We start from the raw sequence: 22,726 nt of genomic DNA, 5'->3' as shown, positions 1-22,726 counted from the left end.
TTCAAAATTATCCTGATATCAACATTTGTAACTTCTTAAAAATCAGAGATCATATGTCCTGATTTAGTCTGGAATAAAACAGATTCATGTAATGGTTAACTGAAAATGGGGAGAGGAGAGAGAGTGAGAGAGATCAGTTTTCCCATTTGTATACTGTTTTAAAACAATTGACAAGAGAAATCTTCATTAATACAAATAAAGATATTATTAAACATTTTCTTGTGGCAATAACAAACCTATGCAACTTAATACTTGTTTGAAATATTAATTCTTGTTTTGCTTTTCTTTCTTTTTTTTTTTTTTTTTTTTTTTTGGTACCGGGGATCAAACTCAGGTCCTCGCGCTTGTGAGGCAGGCGGCGGAACCACTGAGCTAAATCCCCAGCCCAACTTTTTTGTTTGTTTGTTTGTTTTGTTTTGCTTTTCTTTGGTAAACAATGAAGAGTTATTTGCTACTAAAGTTTAAAGTTTTCTTTCCTAACACTTTTTTTAGGAGACTCATGTAGAGGTAACAAATGAAAAAAGAAACTACATAATTTTTGTCCCTTGCTATTATTGTGATATTTTGCCAGTTATCCTTTCTTTCTTTCTTTTTTACTTTCTTAGAAAGCTGAGATGTAACTCTACTTTTACTTGTTCTTTTTTAAAGTTTAAAATTTGCATGAGGGCCAGGTATTTAGCTCAGTGGTTCTGCCGCCTGCCTTGCAAGCACAAGGTCCAGAGTTCAATCCCCAGTACCAAAAAACAAAAGTACAATTTAAATTTGCCTGAGTTTTATGTGAGCCCATGATTAAATTTTGACTATTTTCTAGCTATAAAATATTAAGGAAAATAAATTCTATTTAATTACAATATAGAATAATGTTATTATAATGCTAGCAAATCCTAGGTATCTTCATTGGAGGTTGCTTTTCCCCTTTTTTCTAAACTCTTTGCAGGATTTGAAATCTGCTTTTAATGGTTTCTGTAGCAACCAGCACTTTTTGACCAGTTGTTGACAGATTAAAGTATATGCCAAAAAAATATTTCTTGAAAGCATTATTATTTTTTTACAGAATTGACATTTAAAATCAAAATGTCAGGAGATCCAGTAATATAATTTAAGCATGCATGATTGGTCTTTAGGGGACAAACTAGCAATGTGAAAATTCTAGTGGTAATCTTAAAAATAGCAGTTCTAAAACTGTCTTGAATAAATGACAGGATTATTGAAAAAGAATTTTCAAAATGCAATTTGAAAGGTGTTGTTTAGTATTTCTTTGAGAAATGAAGTTTGACAATTTTTATATGACATATGGAAGGAGGTTGTAATTCTTATTCAAACCAGTTTTTATTGTCAAAAACTCATGGAACTGGTTTGAATAAGAATTAATAAAAAGTATATAATTAATCAATCCACTACTGCTCCAAATTTTTTCCATAAATTAAGGAAATTTTGGGCCAAGGATTTAGCTCAGTGGCTCCACTGCCTGCTTCGCAAGCATGAGGACCAGAGTTCAAAACCTGGTACAAAAAATAAATAAATCAATCAATTAATTAATTAATTAAGGAAATTTTCTTATGGGGAAGGTAGCACCACTGAAAAGAATGTAAACTATGGAGTTGGGATTTGGTCCTTTTTATCATAGTTTACTGAACTGAATAATTCATTTTTTAAAATTGAGTATAATTATTCTTCATAGAAGACAATTCTATACTCTGTGTGCTTGTGGTGTGTTTGTATATCTCTGTCCTTCTCTCTCTCAAATAGCTAACCCCTCTGTCTTATTCTGAGATACTCCTTTGTGCCTAGTAGTGTCCTGATTTTCTTGCCCTTGACATATGAGGAGCTTGTCTAGGGATTTGAATCTTTATTAAAGAACTCAGATATAACGGTTTGATTACTATTAATTCATAATAACCTTGTTCTGGGTCAGAATTTACCCTTTCCCTATCCTCTGGATATCTACCCTTCTGTTTACTATTTTTACAAAACTGAGCATCAAGTCTCTGATTAATTGTGAGCCTTACAATCATCCCACAGTATGTTGCTGCTTTTCTAGGACAAACAAGGTTAATTCCTGTTGCTTGCAAGCAAATGCCCAAACTGATATGCCTATTGTAATAGTAAGAATGGTCACCAAAAGATATTAAATTCAAATCTCTGGGATTTATAAATACTATGTTACTTGGATTAAATGAATCTTTGCAGACATAATGAAATTAAAGATTTTGAAATAGAATTATAAGTATCCTTATAGGAGAGAGGAAGTGAAAAAACACACACAGGTGAGATTATGGAAAAATAGAGGCAGAGATTGAAATGATGCTTCCAAAAGCCAAGGAATGATGAATCTAAAGAAGTAAGAAGTGGGATCTCACTTAGAGCCACTGGAAGGAGTATCAATATGTTGATAGTGGATTTATATCCTACAGAACTGTAAGAGAACCAATTTCTACTGTTTTTAGCCATAAGAGATAATTTTTTACAGTAGCTATAGGAATTAATACAATAAGTCCCAGACTTATGAACATTCAAGTAGCAAACTTTCACAGATACTAACGGAGCTTGCATTATGAACATTCATAGATAAGAACAAATCACAGAAGTAGCTCATGTGTCTGCCTGACATTGTCACAGTTGTACTACTGTGTGCTCACTGTACACTGAGGTAGTGTACAGAATTTTTGTGTGTGTTCAATTTTTTAATGCTTTACATTGTATATTTGTGTCAAAAGTATAAGACTCACATTGTTGGAATAATGAACAAATCTGATTTATGAACATTCTCCTGGAAAGGAACTTGTTGCTAAGTCAAGGACTTACTCTACATTTTCCCTTACACATTTTTTATGAGTATTAGGTAGAACTTACCATCTGCCTATTTCCCTAACACATAAATTCATGATAGTGTCTTTTACATAATGTGTCTAAGATGAAGAAGTTAATACATGAATATACCATTATTATTATTGCTATTATAAAATTGTGTAGTTAATGCATTTCACAAATATTTAACAGATGCCTATAATATGTTTGGCACTATACCAGGAACTATGAATAGGCCTTGTCCTTGTCTCTAAGAAACTTATTTACGAGGCAGAATTCTCAGAATTCAGTCTTCATACAAATATTCTAAGTGCAGAAGTCCAATACAAGCAGAGGAAATGGCATTCACCAGAACACAGACATGTCCATGTTTATGGTATTTTATGGTTTGGATCGTAAACGTTGCTCAGAGTTTCCTGTGTTGAAGGTTTAGTCCCAAACCAATGGTGCAATTGGGAGGTGGTGGAAACTTTAGGGGTGGGACCTAGTTGGAGCAGGGAGGTCATTGGAAGAGTGCCCTTGAAGGATACTTTGGGACCCCAGAGCCTCCTCCCCTCTTCTCTAGGTCCTGGCCATCATGGAGTAAGGCAGCCCTGTTCCACTATGAGCAAGCAATGATGTTCTGCCTCACCAGAGGGATAAAAGTAATGGAATCAGCCAACCGTGACTAAAAGCTCTGAAACTCTTAGCCAAAATGAATCTTTCCTCTATTAAGTTTATTTTCTTAGATGTTTTGTTATAACAACAAAAATCTGATGAACACATGGCTAGGGGATGGCAGAGAGCCCAGGAGATAGAGTTAGAGACAGAGACCGAGACCGAGACAGAAATTAATCTAACTTCATTTTACATGAAAAAACATCCTCTGGGGGCATTTCCTTTTCTAAAATTAGTTTTAAAAATTTTCTAACTTTACTTGAATCATCCAAGGTCTTTTTATCTGTAAAGCAAAGAAAATAATATGCACTTCATTGGTTTGCTCTGAGTGTTAAGGAAGTTAATGTATTTCACAAATTGTTTTATTTTACACATTAAAAACTGAAAAACTAACAAAAACATAAAAAAGAGTGGGAGTAAGCCATGAAACGAACCACCCCTGTAATAGATTCAGTGACTGAGCTCTTAATTTCAATGATATATAACAGAGTAACCAACATCCAGATCAAAGTTTCTTTGTTTTCTGTTAAACAAAGTTTATGGGAAGGCATTGCTTTTGGACAAGCCTGCTAACTGGTACTGAGCAGATTAGACTAAACCAGAAGACATTCATGTGTACGAAGTACTAAACAACCAACTGCACACTGAAATTGGTCAGTTTAAAAACAAAAAACAGGATTCCAGGTAGCCACAGTTACCATAATAAAGAAGCCCTCTGCGTTTTAACTGTGTAAGAATAGCAACTTTGAAACAACTAATGTGCTGCTTGCTCACCATTGCTGCTTTCTTCAGTCCTTTCCTGCCAATCTTCTCCATGCAGCTTATTGAAACACTCACTATTCCGCAGAATAGAACAGAAATATTTTATAGAATGAGATGTTGCCAAATGTAGAATTGCATATAAAAGCCAATAAGATCTTTGAATTTATTTTATCTTCTGACACTCTTAAAGCAATTTTTTCATTATAAATCTTTGTATTTTGAGTCAAACAACGGTGACAGAAACCAGGAGGTTGAGGAGCAAATAAATGATTACATAAAAAGGCTTGGGCTGAGATGACATGATTTTTGAAATCTCACTGATACTCTTAATAAATCATGGAAGATTGAGCATGTTTATTTATTTCACATGTTTTTCCATACATTTCTAAAATGATAATGAGGAAATATGAAAAGTTTTAACTCCTCCAGACTAGTGAGAGTAGAAAATAGCAGTTAAACTTCCTTGGATTACGGAAAGCATATTTATGAGTGATTTTGGCAAAGAAAGTGAAACCTAAATGATTTGGGCAGGAAAAACAGGACAAAGAGAGAAAGAGTGCAAAGTGACTTCTTCAAGCCACAGACACTAGAAAGGCTCAGAAACACTGGTTCTGTTTCCCTCTCAAGACTGGAGTTAGAGGTAGGCACAGGAACTCTATTTCCTCCCTTACCAGTGGTGCTTTGCCTTCACCCTGGCAGAAGATGGGAGTTTTCTTCTTGAGAAGTTGAACCAGAGGAAAAATTGGCTCAGGGATACCAGACACAGAGGACCATCTGTGGATAAGGATGAGGACAACATTGGAAGCAAGGAGATTATGTGAAAATATATTCTGTTATGTGCAGAAGAACAAGTAATTCACCTTTTCCTAATTCCCTCAGTCCCCACAGTGCAGACTATCTGATTTCAGCATTGGATGGGTAGACATAGTTTAGGTAAATATAAATAGATCTGTAGTTTTGTTGATGAAAATATGGAAGACTCTTTTTTATTCAATGGAATATATAATATGAGACAAGATCCTCAGGTAAAAGTGAAGGGAACAGGCCAATCTGGATGAATAACATTTAGGGGAGAAAACAGAAGGTGTGAAAAAGTCATTTGAAAAATGGAAAAGAGAACAGAGGAGGAAAAAATAGAGGCTGACTCATAGTGAATAATTCGTAGATCAGTGGACCAAATCTCCAAGACAGTTACCAGACCTAGTAAAAAGAAATGATCCCTGTGAAAAAGGACCATTCTAGGACTAAGGCAGGAAAATATAAGATGAAATTTAGCATCTTTGTTGTGAAAAATAAGTAGTTGGTTATAAGTGGAAAATATCCATAATGAGGGGAGATATGTCAAAAGAACACAGAAACATTCTTATGATGAAAGAGCTTATGATTGTAAAAGCTGGAACAATTTCAGCAACAAAATAAATATGGTAGCTTTGGCTTATAACAGAACATAAGAGAAATATCCATGTGTTCACAGGAGTACAACCAACCACCCAAATAAATAATAAATTAAAAGAGACAAATATCTTGTACAAAAGAATTCCAAATAATTTATGTAGCCATGTCACCTTCAAGAAGATGGAATAGAATTCTTCACTTCTTGTGAATATGTTGTACACGGTAACTTCCTTCCAAAGAATATAGCATGGAAAAGGGGAAATAACTTTATGGTGGGGGAAAAAACCAATACACACTGTTTCAGCTGGGTAATTGTGGTTAATACTAACAATGAAAAATCAAGTGGATAGTTATGTATTATTGATATGTTGTGTTGAGAACAGTATTACATCTTTGTGGTCTTCCTCCCCCAAATAAATCATGAGAAAACATCAGACTAAGAGGCTATATAAGAATACAATCATGTTCATAGATAGGGAAGCCATCTAGAATAGTATATCAGGGTTCACTAGAGTTTGTGTGTGTATGTGTGTGTGTGTGTATATATATATATATATATATATATATATATATATATATATGATAAGAAAAGAATTTACAATATAAGCTTACATTGGCCTCCTGCAGAATTGGGAGTGGAGGAATGCAAAATGGTCCTCTGCACTTTGGAAAGCTGGAGAATCTAATCAAAAGTCAGCCTGGAGCTCACTGCAGAGTCTGGTGTGAGTCTGCATCAGAAGGCCAAAGGGTCTGCTTTGGAAGGCTGAAGAGTCCATACTGGAAGCGTGAAGGAACTGGAGACGAATGTCCAAAGGAGATGATGAAGACTGGGGCCTCTTCAAAGAACCCAAAGAGACTTCCTTCTTTTTTCCCTTTCTGTTCTGTCCAGGCTACAAGCTGATTGGTTGGTGTCATCCACATCAGAGGTGGGCATTTTTTTTCCCCAGTTTTTGGCCTACAAGTCAATCATCCATGGACATACCCAGAACTGTGCTCCGCTAATCCATGAGGCTTTTCTTAATGCATTCAAGTTGACATCACAATTAACTATCACAAATGATTTCATAAGTAAGGATGGAGAAGACAGGGCATCCTTGTTTTACTGCTACATGATCAGAGAGAAGCCCTTTGAGGCACATAGAAGTCTATGAAAGTGAGCTCTTCTCCCTGAATAAAATGCTAATTCTTAAAATTTACCCACAGTGAGACTAGATCTCTTCTTAAATAATTTCAGTCAGCCCTCATGGGAGTGGACAGCATCTAGTTCCACCAGAGTAAGATTATCAAAAATAGCAATGAAGTCAGTTGTTTTTCTCCATATGGGATGCTTAGACAGGAAAATACATTGGCATTTGATATTCAGTCAGCCTCCGGCAATATAGCAACAAATTCAAGTTCTGGTGGTCCAGAAACAAAAAGAATTTTTTTGGTAATTGTTCACCAAAGTAGAGTCATAGCAGTTAGAAGGACCTTTGAAGTAGTTCTTCTAACTTTCTGCTTTGGAGCTCAGAAAAGTAAGAGTTGCAGAGGGCCAGATTGCGTTTGTGCCAGCAAATGAACTATTATTTCATCTGGTTTTCTGATATTTGCTTAATCACATTTTAATAGTGCCTAAATTTTAAAGCACATTACAGTTTTCATGGGTTTGACCTTAGGTGGATGGAATAAATACTATTATCATAATTTTACTAATGTGAAATCAGAAGCTGAGAGGAGTCAAATCACTTTCTTAATACTGTCACAGCTAATAAGAGGCAGATCTGAATTTTGAATTTACATTGTATGTTTTTAATCCAGTGTTTTTTCTCCACTGTATGATAGAAATTTTCATTACTGCTGACTCAGAAACTGATACTCTAAAATTATTTATTATATCATAATTCTTTTCAAAGAAAATTTAAAAATTAATAACATATTTGGAAATCTATATGTGACTTTCAATTTTAAATCCATGCCACTAATCTATATCCTCTGTAAGACTAGGAGTAAATTTTTTGGACAATAAATCCCTTGGTTCCATCCTGTACCTACACAGAGCAGGTTCAGTAAATATCAAACAAATAAATCCTCAAAGTTTTGTAACCATGTCCTTGTTAGAAGATCCTTCTTTGTACTTTAAATACAAGTTTTTTTCTAAAATGTGAATGACTCAGATATTTATTAATATCCTACTTTCCTTCCTCCTTGGAATCCACTTGGAAATCTCATTCCTCTAGATCCATCTTCGCTGTGCACAGGTTTGTGGCTTTCTATGAACCTTATGGTATTTGTTACTCTGTTGTTTAGGACAACTATTCCAAGTCCTAACTAACTTAGATTGAGCTTCCAGGTTCAGAGGTTTGGGCCATCCATCCCCACTGTTACTTTGGAAATGGGGTCTGGGAATCAATATTTAAATATTTTTTCTGAAAGGACGTATCTATATTTGAAAATTTTTTTCTGAAAAGATTGTTTTACAACAATTTTTAACAGTCTGAAAGAGTTTCTCTTTCTTTCTCCCTTTTTGACTATTAAGAACTAAAGAATGATATGTCCAATTTTCCTCCAATATTGCTCCAATTTCTATTTTACTAAATTGGTCATTCTTGATTATCAAAAAAGAAAGCAGAAAAGCATGTTCCTAAACTTAACTTTTCCTGAAAATTTCAAAGATCTTAACTTGTCAATAAAGCGAAAGAAAAGAAAACTCTAGTTTGATAGAGTAGTAGTTTGACTAAGAGTATATAGATGATTGAGTCTTCACTTTTCTATCAAGCTTTTTAAAGTATTAGTTTTGGGGTTTTTTGTTTGTTTCTTTGGTTCTTTTTGGTTTGTTTGTTTGTTTTTGGTACCAGGGATAGAACTTGGGACCTTGTACTTGCCAGGCAGGTGGCAGAACCACTGAGCTAAATCCCCGGCCCTTAAAGTATTATTTTTAAGTAGAAAAATTCCCCATATTTTCTCTCTAATTCAGCATGGAGTTATCTTTTCTGAATTCCTTTGTGTGTAAATCTTTGTACATTCATTTTTTTTTGAATAAATAGGAGCAGAATGGCTAGGTCACAGTTTAGGTGAATGTTTAACAATTTAAGCAACTCTAAAATGTTTTCCAAACTTGTAGAACTATTTTACTTTACCACTAGCATTCTGTATGGTCAGATTTTAATTTTTAGACATTCTAGTAAGCATATAGTGATATGATATCCCATTTTAACTGAAAATTTAATTTGTATTTCCCTAATGACTACAGATGTTGAATGAGCATCTTTTCATGTGCTAATTTGCCATCTACACATTTTCTGTTATGAAGTATCTATTCTTGTTTTGCCTATTCTATTACTGAGTTAATTCGTTTCTTAGTATTGAAATTGAAGAATATTGCATGTATTCTGGCTAAAAGTCCTTTAAAAGATACATAATTTGAAAACAATGTTTTCAAATCAATGGCTTACATTTTCATTTTCTTGACAGTGTCTTTTGGAAGAGCAGTGGTTAGTGCTCTTCCAGCACAATGTTGAATACAAGTAATGAGAGAACTAGTGAAAATGGGCACTCTTCCTTCATTTTGGGGGAAAGTACTTAGTTTTATACTATAAACATGATTTTAGCTTAGGTTTGACATAAAAGTTCCCTTTTATTCTTTTATTTTTTTTTTTTGTACCAGGGATCCAACATGTGACCTTGCACTTGTGAGTTAGGCGGTGGAACCACTGAGCTAAATCCCCAGTCCTGGCTGCCCTGCCACCATCCCTCCCGCTGCTCCCAGCCCAGAGGAAGGGGCTTCCAGGTCACTATCCCTCCCACCACTCCCAGACCAGAGGTAGGGGCTCCTGAGCCGCCATCCTACTGCTCCTGGTTCAGAAGAAGGGGCTTCCCAGCCACCATCCCTACTGCCACTCCTGGCCCCTGTCCCACCTCTCCCACCTCAGAGAAGGTGAACCTCATGGGCACCAACAGCACCCACCCCCCCCCCAATCAAAATGAGCAAACACGTAAATAAGTCTCAAAACTAGACTTCCAGATCACCTACAGCAACCCTAAGGGAAATAAGATGGAACACTCTGATACTCAACCACCTGGATGCACTGAACTGGCCACAAAAGGGGATCTGGAAAAAAAAATCAGAAATAATTTCTCAGATAACAGGAGAGATCATGCTCCTAGTGCAAGACATGATTAATAAATCTTGAGAGGAGCTCAGGAACATGATGGAATCTCAACATAGGAAACAAATGGAATCCATAAAACAGATGCAAATAGATTTCCAGGATATGAAAAACTCCACTGAAAGTCTATACAGCAGAATGAGCCAATGTGAGGACAGAATTTCAGATATAGAAGATAAGATTGCAATTAATGACCAGGAAAAGAAAAATTGCCTCAAAATTCTAAGGGAACATGAGAAATCAATCCAGCAGCTGATAGATGATGCAAAGAAGAATAACATAAGACCAATTGGAGTCAATGAAGAAAGAGGAGAGAGTGCAGATGACATGAAAAAACTCTTCACAGAAGTAATGGCAGAAAACTTCCCAAGTAGGGGAAAAGAACTTGACATACACATAAGTGAGGCATATAGGACTCCAAATAGCCTTGATCAAAAAAAATCTACACATAGGCATATAATTGTTAAGATTCCAGAAACTCAACAGAAGAATAAAGTTCTACAAGCAGTTAGAGAAAAGAAACAAATCACATATAAAGGAAAGCCCATCAGAATCACAGCAGACTTCTCAACACAAACCATCAAGGCAAGAAGAGCTTGGAGTGACATATTCCAAGCCCTAAAAGAAAACAGCCTCAACCCAGATTGATGTAACCTGCAAAACTGTCTCTCAAAATTGATGGAGAAATAAGATACTTCATGACAAAGAGCACCTTAGGAACTTCATAAATACCAAACCAGCACGCCAAAAAATTTTAAACAGTATCCTAGGAACAGAAATAAAGTATCACAACCCCAGGAACCAAAGCAGAATGAACCCATCTGGCATGACAAGAAATTAAATGGAAAGGGGGAGACCCCAACAAAAAGAAAAAGTCATGGCAATGATAAGTCAATACATTTCCATTATAACTATCAATGTTAATGGTCTCAATTCACCAATCAAAAGAAACAGACTGGCAGAATGGGTCAAGAAGCAAAATCCAACAATATGCTGCATACAAGAAACACACTTAATTCAAAATGAAACTCATAGACTGAAAGTAAAAGGGTGGAATACAGTACACCATGTGATGGGAACCCCCCAAAAAGCAGGAGTAACTATCCTCTTTGCAGATCAAGTAGTTTTCAAAACAACACTGATTAAGAGAGACAAAGAAGGACACTGCATCATTGTAAAGGGAACAATCCAAGAGGAAGAGATGACAATCATAAATATCTATGCACCAAACACTTGTGTGCTCAGCTATATAAAACAAATACTAACAGACATGAAAAGTCATATATGCACTAACACAATTGTAGTGGGGGACCTCAACACCCCACTGTCACAAATAAATAGATCAACTAGACAAAAAATAAGTAATGAAATACTAGAACTCAATTGAAGTCTTGAACAAATGAACTTAACAGATGTTTACAGAGTCTTCCACCCCACAAAATCAGAATACGCATTCTTCTCAGCTGGACATGAGTCATTCTCAAAAATAGACCACATATTCACACATAGAACATGTTTAAGTAAGTGCAAAGGAATTGAAGTTATCCCCTGTATATTATCAGACCATAGTGCGATGAAATTGGAGATCCATAGAAAAAGAAACTCAAAACATTTCATAAACACGTGGAAATTGAACAACACACTTCTGAATAACCAATGTGTCACAGAGGAAATTAAAGAAGAAATCAGACAGTTCCTTCAATTAAATGACAATGACAATACAACATATCAGAATCTATGGGACACAATGAAAGCAGTCTTACAAGGGAAATTAATAGCAGTGAACACATATATTAGGAAAATAGAATGAGCCCAATTAAAGAACCTGATGCTGAACCTCAAGCTTCTATATAAAGAAGAGCAGGACAACCCCAGAACTCATACAAGGGAGGAAATTATAAAGATCAGAGGAGAAATCAATGCAATGGAGACTAAGAAAATGATACAAAAAAATCAATGAAGCCAAGAGTTGGTTCTTTGAAAGAATCAACAAAATTGACAAACCCTTAGCCAACCTTATCAGAAAAAGGAAAGAAAAGGCCCAAATCCATGCAATTAAGAATGAAAAGGGTAAAATTACAACAGACCCAGCAGAAATCCAGAGGATGATCAGTACCTACTTCCAGAAACTATACACCAATAAAATGGACAACACAGAAGAAATGGACAGATTCCTAGATACATATGAATTACCAAAGTTGAATGAAGAAGACCTAAAAATTCTGAACAACCCAATATCAACCAATGAAATTGAAAATGTAATTAAAACTTATCAACTAAGAAAAGCCCAGGCCCTGATGGCTTCACTGCTAAATTCTACATGACATTTAGAGAGAAACTACTGCCACTACTTTTTAAACTTTTCAATGAAATTGAAAGGGAAGCAATACTCCCAAATTCATTCCTGGAAGCAAGCATCACCTTGATCCCCAAAACAGAGAAAGACCCAACTGAAAAGGAGACCTATAGGCCAATCTTACTAATGAACATAGATGCAAAAATCCTTAATAAGATACTGGCAAATAGAATGCAGAAGATCATCAAGAAGATCATACACCCTGATCAAGTGGGATTCATCCCAGGGATGCAGGGATGGTTCAACATACACAAATCAATCAATGTAATACACTATATCAATAGAGCCAAGGACAAAAACCATATGATAATCTCCATAGATGCAGAAAAAGCATTTGACAAAATCCAACATGCATTTATGATAAAAACCCTACAAAAAATTGGAATAGATGGTCTCCACCTCAAACTGATAGAAGCCATCTATGAAAGACCAACAGCCAATATCATACTAAATGGTCAAAAACTGAAATCTTTCACACTAAAATCAGGAACAAGACAAGGATGTCCACTATCACCACTCTTGTTCAATATAGTTCTGGAAACATTAGCCACAGCAATTAGACAAGAGAAAGAAATAAAAGGAATAAAGATAGGAAATGAAGAAGTCAAATTGTCATTATTTGCAGATGACATGATATTGTATATAGAAGACCCCAAGAACTCCTCCAAAAGTCTTCTAGACTTAATAACCAAATTCAGTCAAGTAGCTGGTTATAAGGTCAACACCCAAAAATCAATAGCTTTCCTCTACACAAATGACAGACTCACTGAGAGAGAAATAGGGCAAATAATTCCTTTCACAATAGCATCCAAAAAACTGAAATACCTAGGAATCAACCTAATGAAAGAAATCAAAGACCTCTTCTCTGAAAACTATGGCACTCTGAAAAGAGAGATTGAAGATGATATCAGAAAATGGACAGACATCCCCTGCTCCTGGGTAGGAAGGATTAATATAGTGAAAATGGCCATACTTCCAAAACTGCTATATAGATTCAATGCAATTCCAATTGAGATCCCAGCATACCTCATGGACTTTGAGAAAACAATCCAAAAATTCATTTGGAACAAGAAGAGACCCAGAATAGCAAAAGCAATTCTAGGTAACAGAGACATGGCAGGGGGTATCACAATCCCCAACCTGCAACTCTACTACAAAGCTACTGTGATAAAAACAGCATGGTGCTGGCAAAGAAACAGACCTGAGGACCAGGGGAATAGATTAGAAGATGCAGAAACAACTCTAGACACACTCAGCCATCTCATCTTTGATGAAGGAATCAAACACCCTCACTGGAGGAAAGATAGCCTCTTTAAGAAATGATGCTGGAAAAAATGGGTTTCAACTTGCCAAAGATTAAAACTAGACCTATATCTCTCGCCATGCAATAAAATAAAATCGAAATGGATTTAAGATCTAAATATTAAAATAGAAACTCTGAACCAGTTGGAACAGAGGCAGGTAGAACCCTTGAAGATATTGGTGTAGGAAAAGATTTTATGAACAAAACCTCAGTTGCCAGTGAACTAGCACAAACAATCAACAAGTGGGATCTCTTCTTATTAAAAAGCTTCTGCACAGTAAGGGAAACCACCAGCAGAGTGAAGAGACAACCTACAATGTGGGAAAAAATCTTCACCTGCTCTTCCTCAGACAAAGGTCTACTATCTCGAATCTATAAAGAACTTAAAAGGTCAGACCTCCCAAATTTAAAGACCCAATCCAAAAATGGGCATCTGAAATGAACAGACATTTCTCACACAAAGAAGTAGAAATAGCAAATAAATACATGAAAAAATGTTCAACATCACTAGTCATTTGAAAGCTGCAAATGAAAACAACGCTGATATTTCACCTGACTCCAGAAAGAATGGCTGCTATCATGAACTCAACCAATAACAAATGCTGGCGGGGCTGTGGGGAAAGAGGAAGCCTGCTCCACTGCTGGTGGGAGTGTAGACTGGTGCAAGCCCTGTGGAAATCAGTATGGAGATACCTCAAAGTACTAGGACTGGAAGTCCCATTTGACCCCACTTCCCCAAAGAATTAGAAGAATCATACCACAGTGATATAAGTGCGCCCATGTTCATATCAGCACAGTTTGTGATAGCTAAAACTTGGAAACAGCCCAAATGCCCATCAACTGGAGACTGAATAAAGAAAATGTATTTTTTAAATAAAATGGAGTACTACTCAGCCATAAAAAATGAGAAATTAGAGACATTTATAGCTAAGTGGATGCACATTGAGGCCATACTCTTAAGTGAAATAAATAGGACACACATGTGTAAATACCAAATAGTTTCTCTGGTGTGAGAAACTGAAAGTGTAAATAAGGACTAAATGTCTAATAGGTAATGTGAAATAGGAAGAAAAGGGGCAAAGGGGAAGGAAGTGGGAGGGCTAGGGGAAAGGATAGAAGGGAATGGGATTAATATGAGAAAATGGAAAAATAGGAACAAAATCTTTGTAAATAGGGAGGAATGGAGTTGGTTGAAGGGAGGGCTGGGCAAGGGTGAAAAACAAGAACCAAGAGAGATTATGTAAAGGTGCAAATTTCCAATGATGAATGTCATCATATTGTATACCTAAAATGTACCAATGATTAGCATGAATAATCAATAATGTGAAATAGGAAGAAAATATCCAAACGGGTAGGGGTAGTGGGAGGGGCAGGGGAAAGGAAAGAAGGGAAAGGAAAAATGCTTAGAAATGGAAAAAATGGAAATAAAGTCTTTGTAAATAGGGAAGGGTGGAGGGCGTGAAGGGAGGGCTAGGAATGGGTAAAAGATAAGAACCAAGATGCATTATGTAAAGGTACAATTCCCAACAAGAACTGTAATTGTGTTGTATACCTAAAATGTACCAATAAAAGAATTTTAACAAAAAAAAAATCCTCAGTCCCCTTTTATTGTTAATATTTAAGTGATTTTTTATCATAATTACAGAGTAAATGTCAAATGTTGTCGAATGTTTTCTCTGAATTTATTGTGAAGACCACAGATTAATATAATTAAATAAATTGATTAACTTTCAAATGTTAAATCAAATTTTAATATGCCAATTAAATTACACTTGGTTATGATGAATTATTCTATTTATACTTTTGGATTTAATGCTAAAGTTATGTTCGGACTTTTGTAGATTCCGGATGAATATTGGAGATGTATATATCCTCTAGGGAACCAGAATAATTCTGACCCAATGAATTAATCAGAAAAAGTCACATCTCTCCAAAACATTGGAAGAAATTTTTGTAGAATTATTGCTAATTCATACATTTAGTAGAATTTATCATTGAAGCCATCTGTGACCGAGATTTTCTTTATGGCAATATATTTAACGATAAATTCAATTTAATTAATAAGTACACCTGCTTCACAAGCGCAAGGTCCTGAGTTCGATCCCTGGTACCAAAAAAAAAAATGTACAAGCTTATTTGGTTGAGTATTTCTTCTTACTTGAGTTTAATACTTTGTTTATGAAAGAATGTATCCATTTCTTCCAAATTTTTTAATTGATTGACAAACTATTAATAGTATTTCTTGATTGACCTTTTAAGATATACATAGAATCTTTATTTTTATTATGTAGAATCTTTAATAAAGTGATTTTTATCATGGTGAAACGAAATTTCACCCCACTTTTTTTGTTGTTGTTTTTCTTTTCAAAGAAGTTAGATGTTTAATATTTTTTAGTATTGTTCCTCAAAGAACCAGCTTTTGGTTTTATTGCTTTTCTCTCTTGTTTTAATTTTCTGTTTCATTGACTTTCACTCTAACCTTTATTGGTCATTTCTCCTCCTCTCCTCTCTCCTCTCTCTTCTTCCTCTTCCTCCTTTTTCTTTCCTTTTTTTGGGATGGAAGGAGTCATTTATTCTTATTTTCTGGAATCAGACTCCCAGACTATTGAGATCTTTTTTCTCCCTAACCAACTCTACAGAGCTTTAACACTATAAAATTTTAAGTTCTGCTTTAGCAAGATTGATATATTATGAATTGCTTTATATTCACTTCAAAATACTTTCAAAATAGTTTCATTTAAATTCATTTCAAAAAAAAGAAATTCATTTCAAAATACTTTTCCCTTTGATTTCTCTATGACTACATTATTTAGAAGTGTGTTGTTTACTTTCTAAATATTTGTTGTTTCCAAGTCTGTTTCTTTAATATTTCTGATAATTTAATTGTGGTCAAACATACTTTGTATAACTTTAAATATTTAAAATTTATTGATAAGCACTTTAAGCCAAGAGTAAGGGATAATTTTAAAATATTTTCTGTTTGTGCTTTTAGAAAAAATATATTTTACTATTGTATGAAGGATTCTTTAAGTATCAATTAGGTCAAGTTTTTACCAGCTCTATTATCCTAATTTACTCACGTGTTCTATATCCTATATGTTTGTTCTGTCAAATATTGAAAGTGGTTGATTTTGTCATTTTCACATTTTTTTAGTTTTTTTACTTTTTTAGTTGTGGTTCATAGTTGTTAGTTTCATGGGTTTGTTTGTTTGTTTGTTTGTTTTGGTACCCGGGATCGAACTGAGGCCTTTGAGCTTGAGCGGCAGGCAGCAAAACCACTGAGCTAAATCCCCGGCCCTATTTCATGTATTTTGAAGTGCTATCACATGCAAATATTTTTAAGATTTTTTAGGGTCTTGATGAATTGACCCTGTATTTATAAAATTATTCTCTTTAATTGTGATCAACTTTTTTGCTATGAAACCAATTACATAAACTTTCATCTACACCTTTTCTCTCTGGAACTTTATACTGTGAACTTCAGCTGCCTTGGCTTCGCTGGACCAGCAGCTCCTCAATTGGAAGCTTTTGTCTGGTCTTTGTTTCTGCTCCCCTCCCTGTTATGAGACCTGAAAACTTTGCCTAGAAGTAATTCTAGCACACATATCTTTTCTTTTTATCTCTCTGCATCCATTATCCTCTGTTACTGGACATCCAATGTGTTAAGTGCCATTGTTTCATATATTTTGACTGTTTTTCAGTGGTTTTATACTGGAGAGTAAATCTCTTCTCTATTACTTCATTTTCTTGATTATGAAGAATTATAAGAATTAGAAATTCTTTTCAATTTTTTTTTTTTTTTTTGGTACCAGGGATTGAACTTGGGACCTTGTGCTTGTGAGACAGGTGTTGGAACCACTGAGCTAAATCCCCAGCCCTTCTTTCTCAATTTTAATAAAATAATCCACCTGGTGACACAGACAGCTTATAATCAAACACTTGTGTAGATGGCAAATGAATAGGAGAATTAGGATAAAATCCCCTAATGAACCAAGTGAGTAAGATACAATTACAATAAAATGTAAGGCTTAAAAACATTTTTTTAAAACTGATAGAATGGATTCATTTTAACAGTGATTTTTGAACATTTCCCCAGTTTTTTCTCTTCCCTAAGTCTTATTTTTCCAATGGAATAATCCAACCTTGGATATCATTTATAGAGATATACCAACCACACCATTGGTCAATAAAATCCAGATAAAACCTGGAACTTTATGTTGTATTCAAGGGAGTCAAGTTTCAAACAGAGCATGACAATAGAAAAATTTATGAGGACTGCTAGCTAGAATGCAGCTGGGGTTCAAAAACTAAATATAATGTCAGGTTAGACTAAAACAATTATTAAATTTGATTTCAATAATGGATGATTTTTTTTAAAAGCATAACAAATCCAGAAAAGATTATGGAAGAAGGATTATAGTGCGGAGGTACCATAAGATAGCACTAAAAGCAGTAGCTCAGAATAAGCAAAAAATATAATAGTAAATTTGGAAAAATGTAAAGGATTAGGTGTAAAAATTATAGTGCTAGATATATTTGAGCAGAAATCCACCTGACAGGTTTTTAACAAAATACAAGCAAAAACTCCTTAAAAATATATAAAAAGACTAACACATCATGAGAAAATACGATTTTTTTTTTTTTTCAAATACAGAGTTGGGTCAAAATTCAAAAATCAATCAAGGGCATAAAACTAACTAAAAATGAAAAAGCTTATGATAATCCTCAACAAATGGAGTTTGAGAAAATGCAGGTTTATTCCTGAAAAAAATAAACAAAGAAAAAAATCCCAAATCCTCCCAAAACCCAAGCCCAATCTTTCTAAAATAAAGGGCATGCATGAAAAATTGCCAGCTAATATTATACTTAATTCTGAAAACTCTAAACCTCTCTCCTAAGAAGAACAAAAGAAGTATGTATACCCTTACCACTGCTATTCAACCTTGAATTGGCAATCTCAGCCAGTACAATTGAGACAAGAAAAATAAATTAAACATATTCATATTTTAAGTGAAAAATTAAATTATACTCTTACTTGCAGATGATATGGCCTCTTATTTAGAAAAATCTACGAGAAAGATACAAGAATTAATCAGTGAGTTAGCAACTTTCAGATTTTGAGATCAATACACAAAAGAATCATATTTCTATATTGTAATGATCAATCAGAAATAAAAATATACTTACATATAATTAAAAATATTTTTTAAATGCTGAAAGAAATTAAAGAAAACCTAAGAAAATGGTGATATATAATACAGTAATGTATTTAGACATACACTATTATTAAGATGTCCATCTTCCCTGACTGAACTATAAAAAAATGTGTTATCTTAATCACACATCCTAGAAATATTTTTGTAAAACTTGTCAGGCTTATTATAAAATTTGTTTGAAAAATTGAAAGGACCTGAATGGTTTGAAATATTTTCAACAAAACAACAGTGTTATAGGACTTCTACCAAATTTATGTCTAGACATATTTAAAAGCCATAGTTACCAAGAAAATAGTTAAATAATGATAGTAATGAAATTCTATGAAAGAGAAGAGTAGTCCACACATATCTGGCTAACTAGTCTTCAACATGAAAGCCAATGTAATCTATTGGGTAAAGAATAGTTTATTTCAAGAGAAGTTGGCATAATTAAATATCCATATTGTAGGTAATTAACTTCCAGTTCTATTCACAACAAAAATAAAATTAATTTTCACTAGTTATTGACTTAAAAATAAAAGCTATACAAAAAACTTCTGGAAGAAAAATTGCATTCAGGGACAGGTAAAAATTTTATAGAACCCCAAAGCATAAAATATAAAAGACAAAATTGGTAAAAATTTATCTTAAAAATTAAGTTGAGTGGTGGCCCACACCTGTAATCTCAGCACTCTAGGAAGCTGAGGGAGAATTGCAAATTTGAGCTCAGGGTAGACTCAGGGTAGCAACTTAATGAGACCCTATCTCAAAATAAAAAGTAGAGAACTGAAGGAAAAAATCCATTTGCATGACAGTTTTGACAATAATGTAAGGTAATATAATAAAATCAGATCAGGTTTTCTTCCTGTCTGTCTACGCCAGGGCACGGGAGTGGGGTGGGGGGAGTGTGATTACAAAGGGACATGATGGAAATGGCTGAGGAGAGCCTTATGAGAGCATGTGTACTTATCAAAAGTCATTTAAAAACTGTGATTTTACTTTAGGCCAACTGTATTTCCATGAACTTAATTTTTAAAAAATATTAGAGAAAAAAAAGATAAACTCAGAATTTGGACTAATGTTTACCTGTGGCAAAGGATGAGATGGTGGGAGGAGAACTATGGTAAAATGTAGGTGATTTTTAAGATCTTATTTTCGTTGACATGATTGGTTCACAAATGCTTATCTATTACTGAAAGACAATTAATATACAAATGAAATGTTTGGATCCATGACTAAAGGTATGATGAACTAAAGATTATGAGGAATACATCTTTATTCAATTAAGGTCCAGAAAAAAATAAACAGATTAAATATTAAATTTTTTTTTTTTTTGGTATCAAGGATCAAACTCAGGACCTTGCGCTTGCGAGGCAGGCGCTGGAAACACTGAGCTAAATCCCCGGCCCTAAATGTTAAATATTTATCTAGTATCATTCGTGATAATAAGTTAGAAAGAAAATATAATGCAAATATTAAAAATTATTAATATATTAGAAAAATATAATCATTTTATTAGCTTTCTTGATGAACGAAAATATCCAGGTTATTTTCCTTCTAAGGGCTAAGGCAGAGGGAACATTTTTATGCTTCCTAAACTTGACTTCAGGATGTAGCTATTTCCTCTCATCCCTGCTTTCTCTGAAGGTCACATTCACAACTTAGTTTCAGTTTGTTCATATGGAGCTTTAGCAGTAGTGATTCCATTTTGGTGACGTGTGTTGGAACTTAGTGCAGCAGCTCAGTCCAAAACAACAGGCGACCGTAAATTTTTTCTGTCTAACATATCTCTCTAGGGCAGAAATCCATCAACAGAGTTGAAAAATAAGCACTAAGGTGCAGAAATTGATTTGTAAAATAATATATCGATATTAAACTAACAAGATAAATACAAAAAACCAGAAGAAAGGAGAAAGAATGTGAAGAAATAATTTTAAAAGTGGGCAATATCTCAAATATTTATGATATATAAACATACCATAACTTTCTAGAAGGCAAAAAATGCAAATTGAAATAAAAATAAGCATTTTATAACTTCAGATAAAAAAAAATTGAAAGCCATAAAGTCAAGATTGATAGAATGGGAAAAAAAGATAAACTATCTTTATAGACATGTGATTTGATATAAAAATTAGAGAAATTATGTTCATACTGTACAGATAACTCCATTTTTTTGGAACTTACCTTTAGAGAAACATGCATATATGAATGTATTTTAAATACAGTTTGTAGTAGAGAAAAAGAAATGGAAGGGATGTCCAAATCAATCCATGATTTGTGAAATAAAATATGTCATTATCATAGATATTATGTAGCAGTTTCAAAAAGGAAATAAATCTGCATATGTTAACATGAAAATATCTTAAATACCTACCTCTAATAGTAAAGGAATTTATAGGGATACATTACACATTTTATTTTAAAAGTATGGATATAAGTGCATAAATATGTTTCTATATGCATATACGTGCCTTTATATATACATGTTTATATTTCTGCATCTGTGTGTACACACACCCAGAGCTCAATATGTAATGCACAATTTTTGTTAAAATATTTTTTTGTTCTCCTGAAGAAGGCATAAGTCCTCAGCTTAGTGTCTATTCTTCTACAGCTTTTTCCAAACATGTACAATATATCATAGAAATAAACAGCAACTTTTAGATTAGTTTAAATTAAAATTGAATTATACTATGTAAATTTTATACAATAAATTTTATTATTTAACAGTAAACAGAGAATTTTTGTTAATGCTTTCTTGAAGTATACCATAGACACAAAAATATACAAAAATCTTAAACTTATGTTTGACATTTTATTTTTTTTACAAAAGTATCTCCCTAAACAAATGAAGATATATAATATTTCCTGTTCAATAGCTTGCTCAAAAACATGTAAAGCTGATGAGAAAAAACCCTAAAATCTGTCATTAAATTTCAAATATCAGCTTCATGGCCTTCCAGGTTGTCTGGTAGCTTAATAAAAAAATAAAAAAGCAAGTAATTTGGAATCAGGATGACCACGTGTATTAGTAAACAAAGATATCATTCTGCCAAAACTTTTCCCTCATTGTTTGAACACAGTAAAAATATCTCTTTCTTCTATGTAATGTTTTCAGTATATTTCTTCTTTCATTGTGATTAAATAGAGATTAAAAATAATCAAAATAAATAGTTTATAAACTTTGGGATTTAGTAGAATGAGGAAATGTCCTTCTCTATTTCTTCTTTATTATTTTGCAACAAGTATTCATCAGATTGGAGATTTGAAATTTCATGGTCTATTTAACTCCATGTTGCTGTTTGTGAGTCCACATTGCTCAGTAACATCACTGTACATTCCAGGCATGTCCACATGACCTAGTTAATGAATGCCCTGAATGCTCTGAATAGATTTATGCTGATGATATGGTGCATTCAGACCAGAGCTCAGGACAAAGCCCAAGATGAGCTCATTTTCTCTCCTGGCTATAGCTACTGATTTGCTATGTAAAGTTGCATATTATATTTGGGCTCCTAAACCTTAACTCCTCCTCTGTAAAAAAAATTATTAATAGTGTATTTGATTGTGAAGTATTTTGGCAACCTTGTCAGAAAAGAATTGTCAGTGTGCATAGTTAGTATTTATAAGGTCCATGATATTTTTAATGGCAATTATTTTGTTTTCTACAAAATCCAATTTCCATAGAAATGGATTAACCAATTTTCAACTTGTTAAAAAAGTGTCACTGAAAAGAATCAGAAACAAATAACTTTACCTTATTTGATTATCATCAGCATTATTTTGAACTTCTTACTCATAGGTCAAGTCTGTGTTATGTCATCGATGATTTATTTAGCATCCATACAGACGTTTTTTTCACCATCCACTAAAATTGAATATAAGATGAAAAACATACCATCAAAATGTCTGTTACATTAAACATTCTCACAACTAATATAAAAGGTTAATTTAGTTGATAATATTAATTGGATAATTTGATCATTGGCAAATCAATCTATTTCCAGTAATTAACTGAACATTTTAAATAATGACCATAGTTAAAATTATGTCCTTCTTTTTACTAAAAAAAAATCCATAAAGATACTCCTTAGTTGTATCAGTT

The sequence above is a fragment of the Heterocephalus glaber genome, unplaced genomic scaffold, assembly GCF_053883595.1.
Source record: "Heterocephalus glaber isolate CG9 unplaced genomic scaffold, H.glaber_assembly_v1.0 deba00001429, whole genome shotgun sequence".
In the NCBI taxonomy this organism is placed as follows: domain Eukaryota; kingdom Metazoa; phylum Chordata; class Mammalia; order Rodentia; family Bathyergidae; genus Heterocephalus; species Heterocephalus glaber.
This window is presented reverse-complemented; position numbering follows the sequence as displayed.